Source organism: Scyliorhinus torazame, chromosome 4, assembly GCF_047496885.1.
Source record: "Scyliorhinus torazame isolate Kashiwa2021f chromosome 4, sScyTor2.1, whole genome shotgun sequence".
NCBI lineage: Eukaryota > Metazoa > Chordata > Chondrichthyes > Carcharhiniformes > Scyliorhinidae > Scyliorhinus > Scyliorhinus torazame.
The window spans coordinates 904,530-920,734 of NC_092710.1; the positions used below are offsets into that span (position 1 = coordinate 904,530).

Sequence of the window (16,205 nt, forward strand, 5' to 3'; positions counted from 1 at the left end):
CCCTCTCTCTGTCGCTCTCTGACCCAGTGTGTCCCTCTCTCTGTCGCTCTTTGACCCAGTGTGCCCCTCTCTCTGTCGCTCTCTTACCCAGTGTGTCCCTCTCTCTGTCGCTCTCTGACCCAGTGTGTCCCTCTCTCTGTCGCTCTCTGACCCAGTGTGTCCCTCTCTCTGTCGCTCTCTGACCCAGTGTGTCCCTCTCTCTGTCGCTCTCTTACCCAGTGTGTCCCTCTCTCTGTCGCTCTCTTACCCAGTGTGTCCCTCTCTGTCGCTCTCTGACCCAGTGTGCCCCTCTCTCTGTCGCTCTCTGACCCAGTGTGTCCCTCTCTCTGTCACTCTCTTACCCAGTGTGTCCCTCTCTCTGTCGCTCTCTGACCCAGTGTGCCCCTCTCTCTGTCGCTCTCTGACCCAGTGTGTCCCTCTCTCTGTCGCTCTCTTACCCAGTGTGTCCCTCTCTCTGTCGCTCTCTTACCCAGTGTGTCCCTCTCTCTATCGCTCTCTTACCCAGTGTGTCCCTCTCTCTGTCGCTCTCTGACCCAGTGTGTCCCCTCTCTCTGTCGCTCTCTTACCCAGTGTGTCCCTCTCTCTGTTGCTCTCTTACCCAGTGTGTCCCTCTCTCTGTCGCTCTCTGACCCAGTGTGTCCCTCTCTCTGTCGCTCTCTGACCCAGTGTGCCCCTCTCTCTGTCGCTCTCTGACCCAGTGTGTCCCTCTCTCTGTCGCTCTCTTACCCAGTGTGTCCCTCTCTCTGTCGCTCTCTGACCCAGTGTGTCCCTCTCTCTGTCGCTCTCTGACCCAGTGTGTCCCTCTCTCTGTCGCTCTCTGACCCAGTGTGTCCCTCTCTCTGTCGCTCTCTGACCCAGTGTGTCCCTCTCTCTGTCGCTCTCTTACCCAGTGTGTCCCTCTCTCTGTCGCTCTCTTACCCAGTGTGTCCCTCTCTCTGTCGCTCTCTGACCCAGTGTGTCCCTCTCTCTGTCGCTCTCTTACCCAGTGTGTCCCTCTCTCTGTCGCTCTCTGACCCAGTGTGTCCCTCTCTCTGTCGCTCTCTGACCCAGTGTGTCCCTCTCTCTGTCGCTCTCTGACCCAGTGTGTCCCTCTCTCTGTCGCTCTCTTACCCAGTGTGTCCCTCTCTCTGTCGCTCTCTGACCCAGTGTGTCCCTCTCTCTGTCGCTCTCTGACCCAGTGTGTCCCTCTCTCTGTCGCTCTCTGACCCAGTGTGTCCCTCTCTCTGTCGCTCTCTGACCCAGTGTGTCCCTCTCTCTGTCGCTCTCTTACCCAGTGTGTCCCTCTCTCTGTCGCTCTCTGACCCAGTGTGTCCCTCTCTCTGTCGCTCTCTGACCCAGTGTGTCCCTCTCTCTGTCGCTCTCTTACCCAGTGTGTCCCTCTCTCTGTCGCTCTCTTACCCAGTGTGTCCCTCTCTCTGTCGCTCTGTGACCCAGTGTGTCCCTCTCTCTGTCGCTCTGTGACCCAGTGTGTCCCTCTCTCTGTCGCTCTCTGACCCAGTGTGTCCCTCTCTCTGTCGCTCTCTGACCCAGTGTGTCCCTCTCTCTGTCGCTCTCTGACCCAGTGTGTCCCTCTCTCTGTCGCTCTCTGACCCAGTGTGTCCCTCTCTCTGTCGCTCTCTGACCCAGTGTGTCCCTCTCTCTGTCGCTCTCTTACCCAGTGTGTCCCTCTCTCTGTCGCTCTCTTACCCAGTGTGTCCCTCTCTCTGTCGCTCTCTGACCCAGTGTGTCCCTCTCTCTGTCGCTCTCTTACCCAGTGTGTCCCTCTCTCTGTCGCTCTCTGACCCAGTGTGTCCCTCTCTCTGTCGCTCTCTGACCCAGTGTGTCCCTCTCTCTGTCGCTCTCTGACCCAGTGTGTCCCTCTCTCTGTCGCTCTCTGACCCAGTGTGTCCCTCTCTCTGTCGCTCTCTGACCCAGTGTGTCCCTCTCTCTGTCGCTCTCTTACCCAGTGTGTCCCTCTCTCTGTCGCTCTCTGACCCAGTGTGTCCCTCTCTCTGTCGCTCTCTGACCCAGTGTGTCCCTCTCTCTGTCGCTCTCTGACCCAGTGTGTCCCTCTCTCTGTCGCTCTCTGACCCAGTGTGTCCCTCTCTCTGTCGCTCTCTTACCCAGTGTGTCCCTCTCTCTGTCGCTCTCTGACCCAGTGTGTCCCTCTCTCTGTCGCTCTCTGACCCAGTGTGTCCCTCTCTCTGTCGCTCTCTTACCCAGTGTGTCCCTCTCTCTGTCGCTCTCTTACCCAGTGTGTCCCTCTCTCTGTCGCTCTCTGACCCAGTGTGTCCCTCTCTCTGTCGCTCTCTGACCCAGTGTGCCCCTCTCTCTGTCGCTCTCTGACCCAGTGTGTCCCTCTCTCTGTCGCTCTCTGACCCAGTGTGTCCCTCTCTCTGTCGCTCTCTGACCCAGTGTGCCCCTCTCTCTGTCGCTCTCTTACCCAGTGTGTCCCTCTCTCTGTCGCTCTCTGACCCAGTGTGTCCCTCTCTCTGTCGCTCTCTGACCCAGTGTGCCCCTCTCTCTTTCGCTCTCTGACCCAGTGTGTCCCTCTCTCTGTCGCTCTCTTACCCAGTGTGTCCCTCTCTCTGTCGCTCTCTGACCCAGTGTGTCCCTCTCTCTGTCGCTCTCTGACCCAGTGTGTCCCTCTCTCTGTCGCTCTCTTACCCAGTGTGTCCCTCTCTCTGTCGCTCTCTTACCCAGTGTGTCCCTCTCTCTGTCGCTCTCTGACCCAGTGTGTCCCTCTCTCTGTCGCTCTCTGACCCAGTGTGTCCCTCTCTCTGTCGCTCTCTGACCCAGTGTGTCCCTCTCTCTGTCGCTCTCTGACCCAGTGTGTCCCTCTCTCTGTCGCTCTCTTACCCAGTGTCCCAGTGTGTCCCTCTCTCTGTCGCTCTCTGACCCAGTGTGTCCCTCTCTCTGTCGCTCTCTGACCCAGTGTGCCCCTCTCTCTGTCGCTCTCTGACCCAGTGTGTCCCTCTCTCTGTCGCTCTCTGACCCAGTGTGTCCCTCTCTCTGTCGCTCTCTGACCCAGTGTGTCCCTCTCTCTGTCGCTCTCTGACCCAGTGTGTCCCTCTCTGTCGCTCTCTGACCCAGTGTGTCCCTCTCTCTGTCGCTCTCTTACCCAGTGTGTCCCTCTCTCTGTCGCTCTCTGACCCAGTGTGTCCCTCTCTCTGTCGCTCTCTGACCCAGTGTGTCCCTCTCTCTGTCGCTCTCTGACCCAGTGTGTCCCTCTCTCTGTCGCTCTCTTACCCAGTGTGTCCCTCTCTCTGTCGCTCTCTTACCCAGTGTGTCCCTCTCTCTGTCGCTCTCTGACCCAGTGTGTCCCTCTCTCTGTCGCTCTCTTACCCAGTGTGTCCCTCTCTCTGTCGCTCTCTGACCCAGTGTGTCCCTCTCTCTGTCGCTCTCTTACCCAGTGTGTCCCTCTCTCTGTCGCTCTCTTACCCAGTGTGCCCCTCTCTCTGTCGCTCTCTGACCCAGTGTGTCCCTCTCTCTGTCGCTCTCTGACCCAGTGTGTCCCACTCTCTGTCGCTCTCTTACCCAGTGTGTCCCTCTCTCTGTCGCTCTCTGACCCAGTGTGTCCCTCTCTCTGTCGCTCTCTGACCCAGTGTGCCCCTCTCTCTGTCGCTCTCTGACCCAGTGTGTCCCTCTCTCTGTCGCTCTCTGACCCAGTGTGTCCCTCTCTCTGTCGCTCTCTGACCCAGTGTGTCCCTCTCTCTGTCGCTCTCTGACCCAGTGTGTCCCTCTCTCTGTCGCTCTCTTACCCAGTGTGTCCCTCTCTCTGTCGCTCTCTTACCCAGTGTGTCCCTCTCTCTGTCGCTCTCTGACCCAGTGTGTCCCTCTCTCTGTCGCTCTCTTACCCAGTGTGTCCCTCTCTCTGTCGCTCTCTGACCCAGTGTGTCCCTCTCTCTGTCGCTCTCTTACCCAGTGTGTCCCTCTCTCTGTCGCTCTCTTACCCAGTGTGCCCCTCTCTCTGTCGCTCTCTGACCCAGTGTGTCCCTCTCTCTGTCGCTCTCTGACCCAGTGTGTCCCACTCTCTGTCGCTCTCTTACCCAGTGTGTCCCTCTCTCTGTCGCTCTCTGACCCAGTGTGTCCCTCTCTCTGTCGCTCTCTGACCCAGTGTGCCCCTCTCTCTGTCGCTCTCTGACCCAGTGTGTCCCTCTCTCTGTCGCTCTCTGACCCAGTGTGTCCCTCTCTCTGTCGCTCTCTGACCCAGTGTGTCCCTCTCTCTGTCGCTCTCTGACCCAGTGTGTCCCTCTCTCTGTCGCTCTCTGACCCAGTGTGTCCCTCTCTCTGTCGCTCTCTTACCCAGTGTGTCCCTCTCTCTGTCGCTCTCTTACCCAGTGTGTCCCTCTCTCTGTCGCTCTCTTACCCAGTGTGTCCCTCTCTCTGTCGCTCTGTGACCCAGTGTGTCCCTCTCTCTGTCGCTCTGTGACCCAGTGTGTCCCTCTCTCTGTCGCTCTCTGACCCAGTGTGTCCCTCTCTCTGTCGCTCTCTGACCCAGTGTGTCCCTCTCTCTGTCGCTCTCTGACCCAGTGTGTCCCTCTCTCTGTCGCTCTCTGACCCAGTGTGTCCCTCTCTCTGTCGCTCTCTGACCCAGTGTGTCCCTCTCTCTGTCGCTCTCTTACCCAGTGTGTCCCTCTCTCTGTCGCTCTCTTACCCAGTGTGTCCCTCTCTCTGTCGCTCTCTGACCCAGTGTGTCCCTCTCTCTGTCGCTCTCTTACCCAGTGTGTCCCTCTCTCTGTCGCTCTCTGACCCAGTGTGTCCCTCTCTCTGTCGCTCTCTGACCCAGTGTGTCCCTCTCTCTGTCGCTCTCTGACCCAGTGTGTCCCTCTCTCTGTCGCTCTCTGACCCAGTGTGTCCCTCTCTCTGTCGCTCTCTGACCCAGTGTGTCCCTCTCTCTGTCGCTCTCTTACCCAGTGTGTCCCTCTCTCTGTCGCTCTCTGACCCAGTGTGTCCCTCTCTCTGTCGCTCTCTGACCCAGTGTGTCCCTCTCTCTGTCGCTCTCTGACCCAGTGTGTCCCTCTCTCTGTCGCTCTCTGACCCAGTGTGTCCCTCTCTCTGTCGCTCTCTTACCCAGTGTGTCCCTCTCTCTGTCGCTCTCTGACCCAGTGTGTCCCTCTCTCTGTCGCTCTCTGACCCAGTGTGTCCCTCTCTCTGTCGCTCTCTTACCCAGTGTGTCCCTCTCTCTGTCGCTCTCTTACCCAGTGTGTCCCTCTCTCTGTCGCTCTCTGACCCAGTGTGTCCCTCTCTCTGTCGCTCTCTGACCCAGTGTGCCCCTCTCTCTGTCGCTCTCTGACCCAGTGTGTCCCTCTCTCTGTCGCTCTCTGACCCAGTGTGTCCCTCTCTCTGTCGCTCTCTGACCCAGTGTGCCCCTCTCTCTGTCGCTCTCTTACCCAGTGTGTCCCTCTCTCTGTCGCTCTCTGACCCAGTGTGTCCCTCTCTCTGTCGCTCTCTGACCCAGTGTGCCCCTCTCTCTTTCGCTCTCTGACCCAGTGTGTCCCTCTCTCTGTCGCTCTCTTACCCAGTGTGTCCCTCTCTCTGTCGCTCTCTGACCCAGTGTGTCCCTCTCTCTGTCGCTCTCTGACCCAGTGTGTCCCTCTCTCTGTCGCTCTCTTACCCAGTGTGTCCCTCTCTCTGTCGCTCTCTTACCCAGTGTGTCCCTCTCTCTGTCGCTCTCTGACCCAGTGTGTCCCTCTCTCTGTCGCTCTCTGACCCAGTGTGTCCCTCTCTCTGTCGCTCTCTGACCCAGTGTGTCCCTCTCTCTGTCGCTCTCTGACCCAGTGTGTCCCTCTCTCTGTCGCTCTCTTACCCAGTGTCCCAGTGTGTCCCTCTCTCTGTCGCTCTCTGACCCAGTGTGTCCCTCTCTCTGTCGCTCTCTGACCCAGTGTGCCCCTCTCTCTGTCGCTCTCTGACCCAGTGTGTCCCTCTCTCTGTCGCTCTCTGACCCAGTGTGTCCCTCTCTCTGTCGCTCTCTGACCCAGTGTGTCCCTCTCTCTGTCGCTCTCTGACCCAGTGTGTCCCTCTCTGTCGCTCTCTGACCCAGTGTGTCCCTCTCTCTGTCGCTCTCTTACCCAGTGTGTCCCTCTCTCTGTCGCTCTCTGACCCAGTGTGTCCCTCTCTCTGTCGCTCTCTGACCCAGTGTGTCCCTCTCTCTGTCACTCTCTTACCCAGTGTGTCCCTCTCTCTGTCGCTCTCTGACCCAGTGTGTCCCTCTCTCTGTCGCTCTCTGACCCAGTGTGCCCCTCTCTCTGTCGCTCTCTGACCCAGTGTGTCCCTCTCTCTGTCGCTCTCTGACCCAGTGTGTCCCTCTCTGTCGCTCTCTGACCCAGTGTGTCCCTCTCTCTGTCGCTCTCTTACCCAGTGTGTCCCTCTCTCTGTCGCTCTCTGACCCAGTGTGTCCCTCTCTCTGTCGCTCTCTGACCCAGTGTGCCCCTCTCTCTGTCGCTCTCTGACCCAGTGTGTCCCTCTCTCTGTCGCTCTCTGACCCAGTGTGTCCCTCTCTCTGTCGCTCTCTGACCCAGTGTGTCCCTCTCTCTGTCGCTCTCTGACCCAGTGTGTCCCTCTCTCTGTCGCTCTCTTACCCAGTGTGTCCCTCTCTCTGTCGCTCTCTGACCCAGTGTGTCCCTCTCTCTGTCGCTCTCTTACCCAGTGTGTCCCTCTCTCTGTCGCTCTCTTACCCAGTGTGCCCCTCTCTCTGTCGCTCTCTGACCCAGTGTGTCCCTCTCTCTGTCGCTCTCTGACCCAGTGTGTCCCACTCTCTGTCGCTCTCTTACCCAGTGTGTCCCTCTCTCTGTCGCTCTCTGACCCAGTGTGTCCCTCTCTCTGTCGCTCTCTGACCCAGTGTGCCCCTCTCTCTGTCGCTCTCTGACCCAGTGTGTCCCTCTCTCTGTCGCTCTCTGACCCAGTGTGTCCCTCTCTCTGTCGCTCTCTGACCCAGTGTGTCCCTCTCTCTGTCGCTCTCTGACCCAGTGTGTCCCTCTCTGTCGCTCTCTGACCCAGTGTGTCCCTCTCTCTGTCGCTCTCTTACCCAGTGTGTCCCTCTCTCTGTCGCTCTCTGACCCAGTGTGTCCCTCTATCTGTCGCTCTCTGACCCAGTGTGTCCCTCTCTCTGTCGCTCTCTGACCCAGTGTGTCCCTCTCTCTGTCGCTCTCTTACCCAGTGTGTCCCTCTCTCTGTCGCTCTCTTACCCAGTGTGTCCCTCTCTCTGTCGCTCTCTGACCCAGTGTGTCCCTCTCTCTGTCGCTCTCTTACCCAGTGTGTCCCTCTCTCTGTCGCTCTCTGACCCAGTGTGTCCCTCTCTCTGTCGCTCTCTGACCCAGTGTGTCCCTCTCTCTGTCGCTCTCTTACCCAGTGTGTCCCTCTCTCTGTCGCTCTCTTACCCAGTGTGTCCCTCTCTCTGTCGCTCTCTTACCCAGTGTGTCCCTCTCTCTGTCGCTCTCTGACCCAGTGTGTCCCTCTCTCTGTCGCTCTCTGACCCAGTGTGTCCCTCTCTCTGTCGCTCTCTTACCCAGTGTGCCCCTCTCTCTGTCGCTCTCTGACCCAGTGTGTCCCTCTCTCTGTCGCTCTCTGACCCAGTGTGTCCCTCTCTCTGTCGCTCTCTGACCCAGTGTGTCCCTCTCTCTGTCGCTCTCTGACCCAGTGTGTCCCTCTCTCTGTCGCTCTCTGACCCAGTGTGCCCCTCTCTCTGTCGCTCTCTGACCCAGTGTGTCCCTCTCTCTGTCGCTCTCTGACCCAGTGTGTCCCCTCTGTCCCTCTCTTACCCAGTGTGCCCCTCTCTCTGTCGCTCTCTGACCCAGTGTGTCCCTCTCTCTGTCGCTCTCTGACCCAGTGTGTCCCTCTCTCTGTCACTCTCTGACCCAGTGTGTCCCTCTCTCTGTCGCTCTCTGACCCAGTGTGTCCCTCTCTCTGTCGCTCTCTGACCCAGTGTGTCCCTCTCTCTGTCGCTCTCTGACCCAGTGTGTCCCTCTCTCTGTCGCTCTCTGACCCAGTGTGTCCCTCTCTCTGTCGCTCTCTGACCCAGTGTGTCCCTCTCTCTGTCGCTCTCTGACCCAGTGTGTCCCTCTCTCTGTCGCTCTCTGACCCAGTGTGTCCCTCTCTCTGTCGCTCTTACCCAGTGTGTCCCTCTCTCTGTCGCTCTCTGACCCAGTGTGTCCCTCTCTCTGTCGCTCTCTGACCCAGTGTGTCCCTCTCTCTGTCGCTCTCTGTCCCAGTGTGTCCCTCTCTCTGTCGCTCTCTGACCCAGTGTGTCCCTCTCTCTGTCGCTCTCTGACCCAGTGTGTCCCTCTCTCTGTCGCTCTCTGACCCAGTGTGTCCCTCTCTCTGTCGCTCTCTGACCCAGTGTGTCCCTCTCTCTGTCGCTCTCTGACCCAGTGTGTCCCTCTCTCTGTCGCTCTCTGACCCAGTGTGTCCCTCTCTCTGTCGCTCTCTGACCCAGTGTGTCCCTCTCTCTGTCGCTCTCTGACCCAGTGTGTCCCTCTCTCTGTCGCTCTCTGACCCAGTGTGTCCCTCTCTCTGTCGCTCTCTTACCCAGTGTGTCCCTCTCTCTGTCACTCTCTGACCCAGTGAGCCCCTCTCTCTGTCGCTCTCTGACCCAGTGTGTCCCTCTCTCTGTCGCTCTCTGACCCAGTGTGCCCCTCTCTCTGTCGCTCTCTGACCCAGTGTGTCCCTCTCTCTGTCGCTCTCTGACCCAGTGTGTCCCTCTCTCTGTCGCTCTCTGACCCAGTGTGTCCCTCTCTCTGTCGCTCTCTTACCCAGTGTGTCCCTCTCTCTGTCGCTCTCTGACCCAGTGTGCCCCTCTCTCTGTCGCTCTCTGACCCAGTGTGTCCCTCTCTCTGTCGCTCTCTGACCCAGTGTCTCCCTCTCTCTGTCGCTCTCTGACCCAGTGTGTCCCTCTCTCTGTCGCTCTCTGACCCAGTGTGTCCCTCTCTCTGTCGCTCTCTTACCCAGTGTGTCCCTCTCTCTGTCGCTCTCTTACCCAGTGTGTCCCTCTCTGTCGCTCTCTGACCCAGTGTGCCCCTCTCTCTGTCGCTCTCTGACCCAGTGTGTCCCTCTCTCTGTCGCTCTCTGACCCAGTGTGTCCCTCTCTCTGTCGCTCTCTGACCCAGTGTGTCCCTCTCTCTGTCGCTCTCTTACCCACTGTGTCCCTCTCTCTGTCGCTCTCTTACCCAGTGTGTCCCTCTCTCTGTCGCTCTCTGACCCAGTGTGTCCCTCTCTCTGTCGCTCTCTGACCCAGTGTGTCCCTCTCTCTGTCCCTCTCTTACCCAGTGTGCCCCTCTCTCTGTCGCTCTCTGACCCAGTGTGTCCCTCTCTCTGTCGCTCTCTGACCCAGTGTGTCCCTCTCTCTGTCGCTCTCTGACCCAGTGTGTCCCTCTCTCTGTCGCTCTCTGACCCAGTGTGTCCCTCTCTCTGTCGCTGTCTGACCCAGTGTGTCCCTCTCTCTGTCGCTCTCTGACCCAGTGTGTCCCTCTCTCTGTGCTCTCTGACCCAGTGTGTCCCTCTCTCTGTCGCTCTCTGACCCAGTGTGTCCCTCTCTCTGTCGCTCTCTGACCCAGTGTGTCCCTCTCTCTGTCGCTCTCTGACCCAGTGTGTCCCTCTCTCTGTCGCTCTCTGACCCAGTGTGTCCCTCTCTCTGTCGCTCTCTGACCCAGTGTGTCCCTCTCTCTGTCGCTCTCTGACCCAGTGTGTCCCTCTCTCTGTCGCTCTCTTACCCAGTGTGTCCCTCTCTCTGTCGCTCTCTGACCCAGTGTGTCCCTCTCTCTGTCGCTCTCTTACCCAGTGTGTCCCTCTCTCTGTCGCTCTCTGACCCAGTGTGTCCCTCTCTCTGTCGCTCTCTGACCCAGTGTGTCCCTCTCTCTGTCGCTCTCTGACCCAGTGTGTCCCTCTCTCTGTCGCTCTCTGACCCAGTGTGTCCCTCTCTCTGTCGCTCTCTGACCCAGTGTGTCCCTCTCTCTGTCGCTCTCTGACCCAGTGTGTCCCTCTCTCTGTCGCTCTTACCCAGTGTGTCCCTCTCTCTGTCGCTCTCTGACCCAGTGTGTCCCTCTCTCTGTCGCTCTCTGACCCAGTGTGTCCCTCTCTCTGTCGCTCTCTGACCCAGTGTGCCCCTCTCTCTGTCGCTCTCTGACCCAGTGTGTCCCTCTCTCTGTCGCTCTCTGACCCAGTGTGTCCCTCTCTCTGTCGCTCTCTGACCCAGTGTGTCCCTCTCTCTGTCGCTCTCTTACCCAGTGTGTCCCTCTCTCTGTCGCTCTCTGACCCAGTGTGTCCCTCTCTCTGTCGCTCTCTGACCCAGTGTGCCCCTCTCTCTGTCGCTCTCTGACCCAGTGTGTCCCTCTCTCTGTCGCTCTCTGACCCAGTGTGTCCCTCTCTCTGTCGCTCTCTTACCCAGTGTGTCCCTCTCTCTGTCGCTCTCTGACCCAGTGTGCCCCTCTCTCTGTCGCTCTCTGACCCAGTGTGTCCCTCTCTCTGTCACTCTCTTACCCAGTGTGTCCCTCTCTCTGTCGCTCTCTGACCCAGTGTGCCCCTCTCTCTGTCGCTCTCTGACCCAGTGTGTCCCTCTCTCTGTCGCTCTCTTACCCAGTGTGCCCCTCTCTCTGTCGCTCTCTGACCCAGTGTGCCCCTCTCTCTGTCGCTCTCTGACCCAGTGTGTCCCTCTCTCTGTCACTCTCTTACCCAGTGTGTCCCTCTCTCTGTCGCTCTCTGACCCAGTGTGCCCCTCTCTCTGTCGCTCTCTGACCCAGTGTGCCCCTCTCTCTGTCGCTCTCTGACCCAGTGTGTCCCTCTCTCTGTCACTCTCTTACCCAGTGTGTCCCTCTCTCTGTCGCTCTCTTACCCAGTGTGTCCCTCTCTGTCGCTCTCTGACCCAGTGTGTCCCTCTCTCTGTCGCTCTCTGACCCAGTGTGTCCCTCTCTCTGTCGCTCTCTGACCCAGTGTGTCCCTCTCTCTGTCACTCTCTTACCCAGTGTGTCCCTCTCTCTGTCGCTCTCTTACCCAGTGTGTCCCTCTCTCTGTCGCTCTCTGACCCAGTGTGTCCCTCTCTCTGTCGCTCTCTGACCCAGTGTGTCACTCTCTCTGTCGCTCTCTGACCCAGTGTGCCCCTCTCTCTGTCGCTCTCTGACCCAGTGTGTCCCTCTCTCTGTCGCTCTCTGACCCAGTGTGTCCCTCTCTCTGTCGCTCTCTGACCCAGTGTGTCCCTCTCTCTGTCGCTCTCTTACCCAGTGTGTCCCTCTCTCTGTCGCTCTCTTACCCAGTGTGTCCCTCTCTCTGTCGCTCTCTTACCCAGTGTGTCCCTCTCTCTGTCGCTCTCTGACCCAGTGTGTCCCTCTCTCTGTCGCTCTCTGACCCAGTGTGCCCCTCTCTCTGTCGCTCTCTGACCCAGTGTGTCCCTCTCTCTGTCGCTCTCTTACCCAGTGTGTCCCTCTCTCTGTCGCTCTCTTACCCAGTGTGTCCCTCTCTCTGTCGCTCTCTGACCCAGTGTGTCCCTCTCTCTGTCGCTCTCTGACCCAGTGTGTCCCTCTCTCTGTCGCTCTCTGACCCAGTGTGTCCCTCTCTCTGTCGCTCTCTGACCCAGTGTGTCCCTCTCTCTGTCGCTCTCTGACCCAGTGTGTCCCTCTCTCTGTCGCTCTCTGACCCAGTGTGTCCCTCTCTGTCGCTCTCTGACCCAGTGTGTCCCTCTCTCTGTCGCTCTCTGACCCAGTGTGTCCCTCTCTCTGTCGCTCTCTGACCCAGTGTGTCCCTCTGTCTGTCGCTCTCTGACCCAGTGTGTCCCTCTCTCTGTCGCTCTCTGACCCAGTGTGTCCCTCTCTCTGTCGCTCTCTGACCCAGTGTGTCCCTCTCTCTCTCGCTCTCTGACCCAGTGTGTCCCTCTCTCTGTCGCTCTCTTACCCAGTGTGTCCCTCTCTCTGTCGCTCTCTGACCCAGTGTGTCCCTCTCTCTGTCGCTCTCTGACCCAGTGTGTCCCTCTCTCTGTCGCTCTCTGACCCAGTGTGCCCCTCTCTCTGTCGCTCTCTGACCCAGTGTGCCCCTCTCTCTGTCGCTCTCTGACCCAGTGTGCCCCGTCTGTCGCTCTCTGACCCAGTGTGCCCCCTCTCTCTGTCGCTCTCTGACCCAGTGTGTCCCTCTCTCTGTCGCTCTCTGACCCAGTGTGCCCCTCTCTCTGTCGCTCTCTGACCCAGTGTGCCCCGTCTGTCGCTCTCTGACCCAGTGTGTCCCTCTCTCTGTCGCTCTCTGACCCAGTGTGTCCCTCTCTCTGTCGCTCTCTGACCCAGTGTGTCCCTCTCTCTGTCGCTCTCTGACCCAGTGTGTCCCTCTCTCTGTCGCTCTCTGACCCAGTGTGTCCCTCTCTGTCGCTCTCTGACCCAGTGTGTCCCTCTCTCTGTCGCTCTCTGACCCAGTGTGTCCCTCTCTCTGTCGCTCTCTGACCCAGTGTGTCCCTCTGTCTGTCGCTCTCTGACCCAGTGTGTCCCTCTCTCTGTCGCTCTCTGACCCAGTGTGTCCCTCTCTCTGTCGCTCTCTGACCCAGTGTGTCCCTCTCTCTCTCGCTCTCTGACCCAGTGTGTCCCTCTCTCTGTCGCTCTCTTACCCAGTGTGTCCCTCTCTCTGTCGCTCTCTGACCCAGTGTGTCCCTCTCTCTGTCGCTCTCTGACCCAGTGTGTCCCTCTCTCTGTCGCTCTCTGACCCAGTGTGCCCCTCTCTCTGTCGCTCTCTGACCCAGTGTGTCCCTCTCTCTGTCGCTCTCTGACCCAGTGTGTCCCTCTCTCTGTCGCTCTCTGACCCAGTGTGTCCCTCTCTCTGTCGCTCTCTGACCCAGTGTGTCCCTCTCTCTGTCGCTCTCTGACCCAGTGTGTCCCTCTCTGTCGCTCTCTGACCCAGTGTGTCCCTCTCTCTGTCGCTCTCTGACCCAGTGTGTCCCTCTCTCTGTCGCTCTCTGACCCAGTGTGTCCCTCTGTCTGTCGCTCTCTGACCCAGTGTGTCCCTCTCTCTGTCGCTCTCTGACCCAGTGTGTCCCTCTCTCTGTCGCTCTCTGACCCAGTGTGTCCCTCTCTCTCTCGCTCTCTGACCCAGTGTGTCCCTCTCTCTGTCGCTCTCTTACCCAGTGTGTCCCTCTCTCTGTCGCTCTCTGACCCAGTGTGTCCCTCTCTCTGTCGCTCTCTGACCCAGTGTGTCCCTCTCTCTGTCGCTCTCTGACCCAGTGTGCCCCTCTCTCTGTCGCTCTCTGACCCAGTGTGCCCCGTCTGTCGCTCTCTGACCCAGTGTGCCCCCTCTCTCTGTCGCTCTCTGACCCAGTGTGTCCCTCTCTCTGTCGCTCTCTGACCCAGTGTGCCCCTCTCTCTGTCGCTCTCTTACCCAGTGTGTCCCTCTCTCTGTCGCTCCCTTACCCAGTGTGTCCCTCTCTCTGTCGCTCTCTTACCCAGTGTGTCCCTCTCTCTGTCGCTCTCTGACCCAGTGTGTCCCTCTCTCTGTCGCTCTCTGACCCAGTGTGTCCCTCTCTCTGTCGCTCTCTGACCCAGTGTGTCCCTCTCTCTGTCGCTCTCTGACCCAGTGTGTCCCTCTCTCTGTCGCTCTCTGACCCAGTGTGTCCCTCTCTCTGTCGCTCTCTGACCCAGTGTGTCCCTCTCTGTCGCTCTCTGACCCAGTGTGTCCCTCTCTCTGTCGCTCTCTGACCCAGTGTGTCCCTCTCTCTGTCGCTCTCTGACCCAGTGTGTCCCTCTGTCTGTCGCTCTCTGACCCAGTGTGTCCCTCTCTCTGTCGCTCTCTGACCCAGTGTGTCCCTCTCTCTGTCGCTCTCTGACCCAGTGTGTCCCTCTCTCTCTCGCTCTCTGACCCAGTGTGTCCCTCTCTCTGTCGCTCTCTTACCCAGTGTGTCCCTCTCTCTGTCGCTCTCTGACCCAGTGTGTCCCTCTTTCTGTCGCTCTCTGACCCAGTGTGTCCCTCTCTCTGTCGCTCTCTGACCCAGTGTGCCCCTCTCTCTGTCGCTCTCTGACCCAGTGTGCCCCTCTCTCTGTCGCTCTCTGACCCAGTGTGCCCCCTCTGTCGCTCTCTGACCCAGTGTGCCCCCTCTCTCTGTCGCTCTCTGACCCAGTGTGTCCCTCTCTCTGTCGCTCTCTGACCCAGTGTGTCCCTCTCTCTGTCGCTCTCTGACCCAGTGTGCCCCCTCTGTCGCTCTCTGACCCAGTGTGCCCCTCTCTCTGTCGCTCTCTGACCCAGTGTGCCCCCTCTGTCGCTCTCTGACCCAGTGTGCCCCTCTCTCTGTCGCTCTCTTACCCAGTGTGTCCCTCTCTCTGTCGCTCTCTGACCCAGTGTGCCCCTCTCTCTGTCGCTCTCTGACCCAGTGTGCCCCTCTCTCTGTCGCTCTCTGACCCAGTGTGCCCCCTCTGTCGCTCTCTGACCCAGTGTGCCCCCTCTGTCCCTCGCTTGTTTGTCTCGCTGCCGTTACAGTTGTCCTGTGTCTGCTTTGCCCTCAGATTGATTTGATGATCCTGTTCCTGATTCTGAGTGTCGTTCTGTTGCTTTCTTCCATGCTCGTTGTCTTCACCCGTCTCTCCGCTGACTTCACTCCAGTCGAGTGCAACATCTTCATTGGCTACATGGTCCTGGAGATGATTGAGTGGGGACTGGGCTTCCTCGGCTACAGGACAATGAAGCAAATTACAGAGTAATTGGACCGTGGGGGTCATCGCCACGGCCGCCCCCACACGTCCTGCCAGGGGTGTTGGTGGTGTTGGCAAGAGCCATTTGGAGAAGATTAAAGTACTCAGATACCAAAAACCTCTAATTGTGCTGTGTACATACTCTCTGTATTGTGTACACACTCACTGTGCTGTGTACACACTCACTGTGCTGTGTACTCACTCACTGTGCTGTGTACACACTCACTGTGCTGTGTACACACTCACTGTGCTGTGTACACACTCACTGTGCTGTGTACACACTCACTGTGCTGTGTACATACTCTCTGTATTGTGTACACACTCACTGTGCTGTGTACACACTCACTGTGCTCTGTACACACTCACTGTGCTGTGTACACACTCACTGTGCTGTGTACATACTCTCTGTATTGTGTACACACTCACTGTGCTGTGTACACACTGTGCTGTGTACATACTCTCTGTATTGTGTACACACTCACTGTGCTGTGTACACACTGTGCTGTGTACATACTCTCTGTATTGTGTACACACTCACTGTGCTGTGTACACACTCACTGTGCTGTGTACACACTCACTGTGCTGTGTACATACTCTCTGTATTGTGTACACACTCACTGTGCTGTGTACATACTCTCTGTATTGTGTACACACTCACTGTGCTGTGTACACACTCACTGCTGTGTACACACTCACTGCTGTGTACACACTCACTGTGCTGTGTACACACTCACTGTGCTGTGTACACACTCACTGTGCTGTGTACACACTCACTGTGCTGTGTACACACTCACTGGGCTGTGTACACACTCACTGTGCTGTGTACATACTCTCTGTATTGTGTACACACTCACTGTGCTGTGTACACACTCACTGTGCTGTGTACACACTCACTGCTGTGTACACACTCACTGTGCTGTGTACACACTCACTGTGCTGTGTACACACTCACTGTGCTGTGTACACACTCACTGTGCTGTGTACACACTCACTGTGCTGGGTACACACTCACTGTGCTGTGTACACACTCACTGTGCTGTGTACACACTCTCTGTATTGTGTACACACTCACTGTGCTGTGTACACACTCACTGTGCTGTGTACACGCTCACTGTGCTGTGTACACGCTCACTGCTGTGTACACGCTCACTGCTGTGTACACACTCACTGTGCTGTGCACACACTGACTGTGCTGTGTACACACTGACCGTGCTGTGCACACACTGACTGTGCTGTGTACACACTGACTGTGCTGTGTACACACTCACTGTGCTGTGTACACACTCACTGTGCTGTGTACACGCTCACTGTGCTGTGTACACGCTCACTGTGCTGTGTACACGCTCACTGCTGTGTACACGCTCACTGCTGTGTACACACTCACTGTGCTGTGTACACACTCACTGTGCTGTGTACACACTCACTGTGCTGTGTACACTCACTCTGCTGGGTACACACTCACTGTGCTGGGTACACACTCACTGTGCTGTGTACACACTCACTGTGCTGTGTACACACTCACTGTGCTGGGTACACACTCACTGTGCTGTGTACACACTCACTGTGCTGTGTACACACTCACTG

At 58.0% G+C, this 16,205-nt stretch overlaps 1 long non-coding RNA gene across 1 annotated transcript in view; it reads left to right on the forward strand.

The window, feature by feature from the left end:
• The window catches only part of LOC140411540 (uncharacterized), a 94,295-nt gene extending 79,556 nt beyond the window's left edge, over positions 1-14,739 (forward strand). The window contains exon 2 of the long non-coding RNA XR_011940854.1: positions 14,436-14,739. This is a non-coding gene — a long non-coding RNA (uncharacterized lncRNA). The remainder of the gene's footprint in view (positions 1-14,435) is intronic.
• The last annotated feature ends 1,466 nt before the right edge of the window (positions 14,740-16,205 follow it).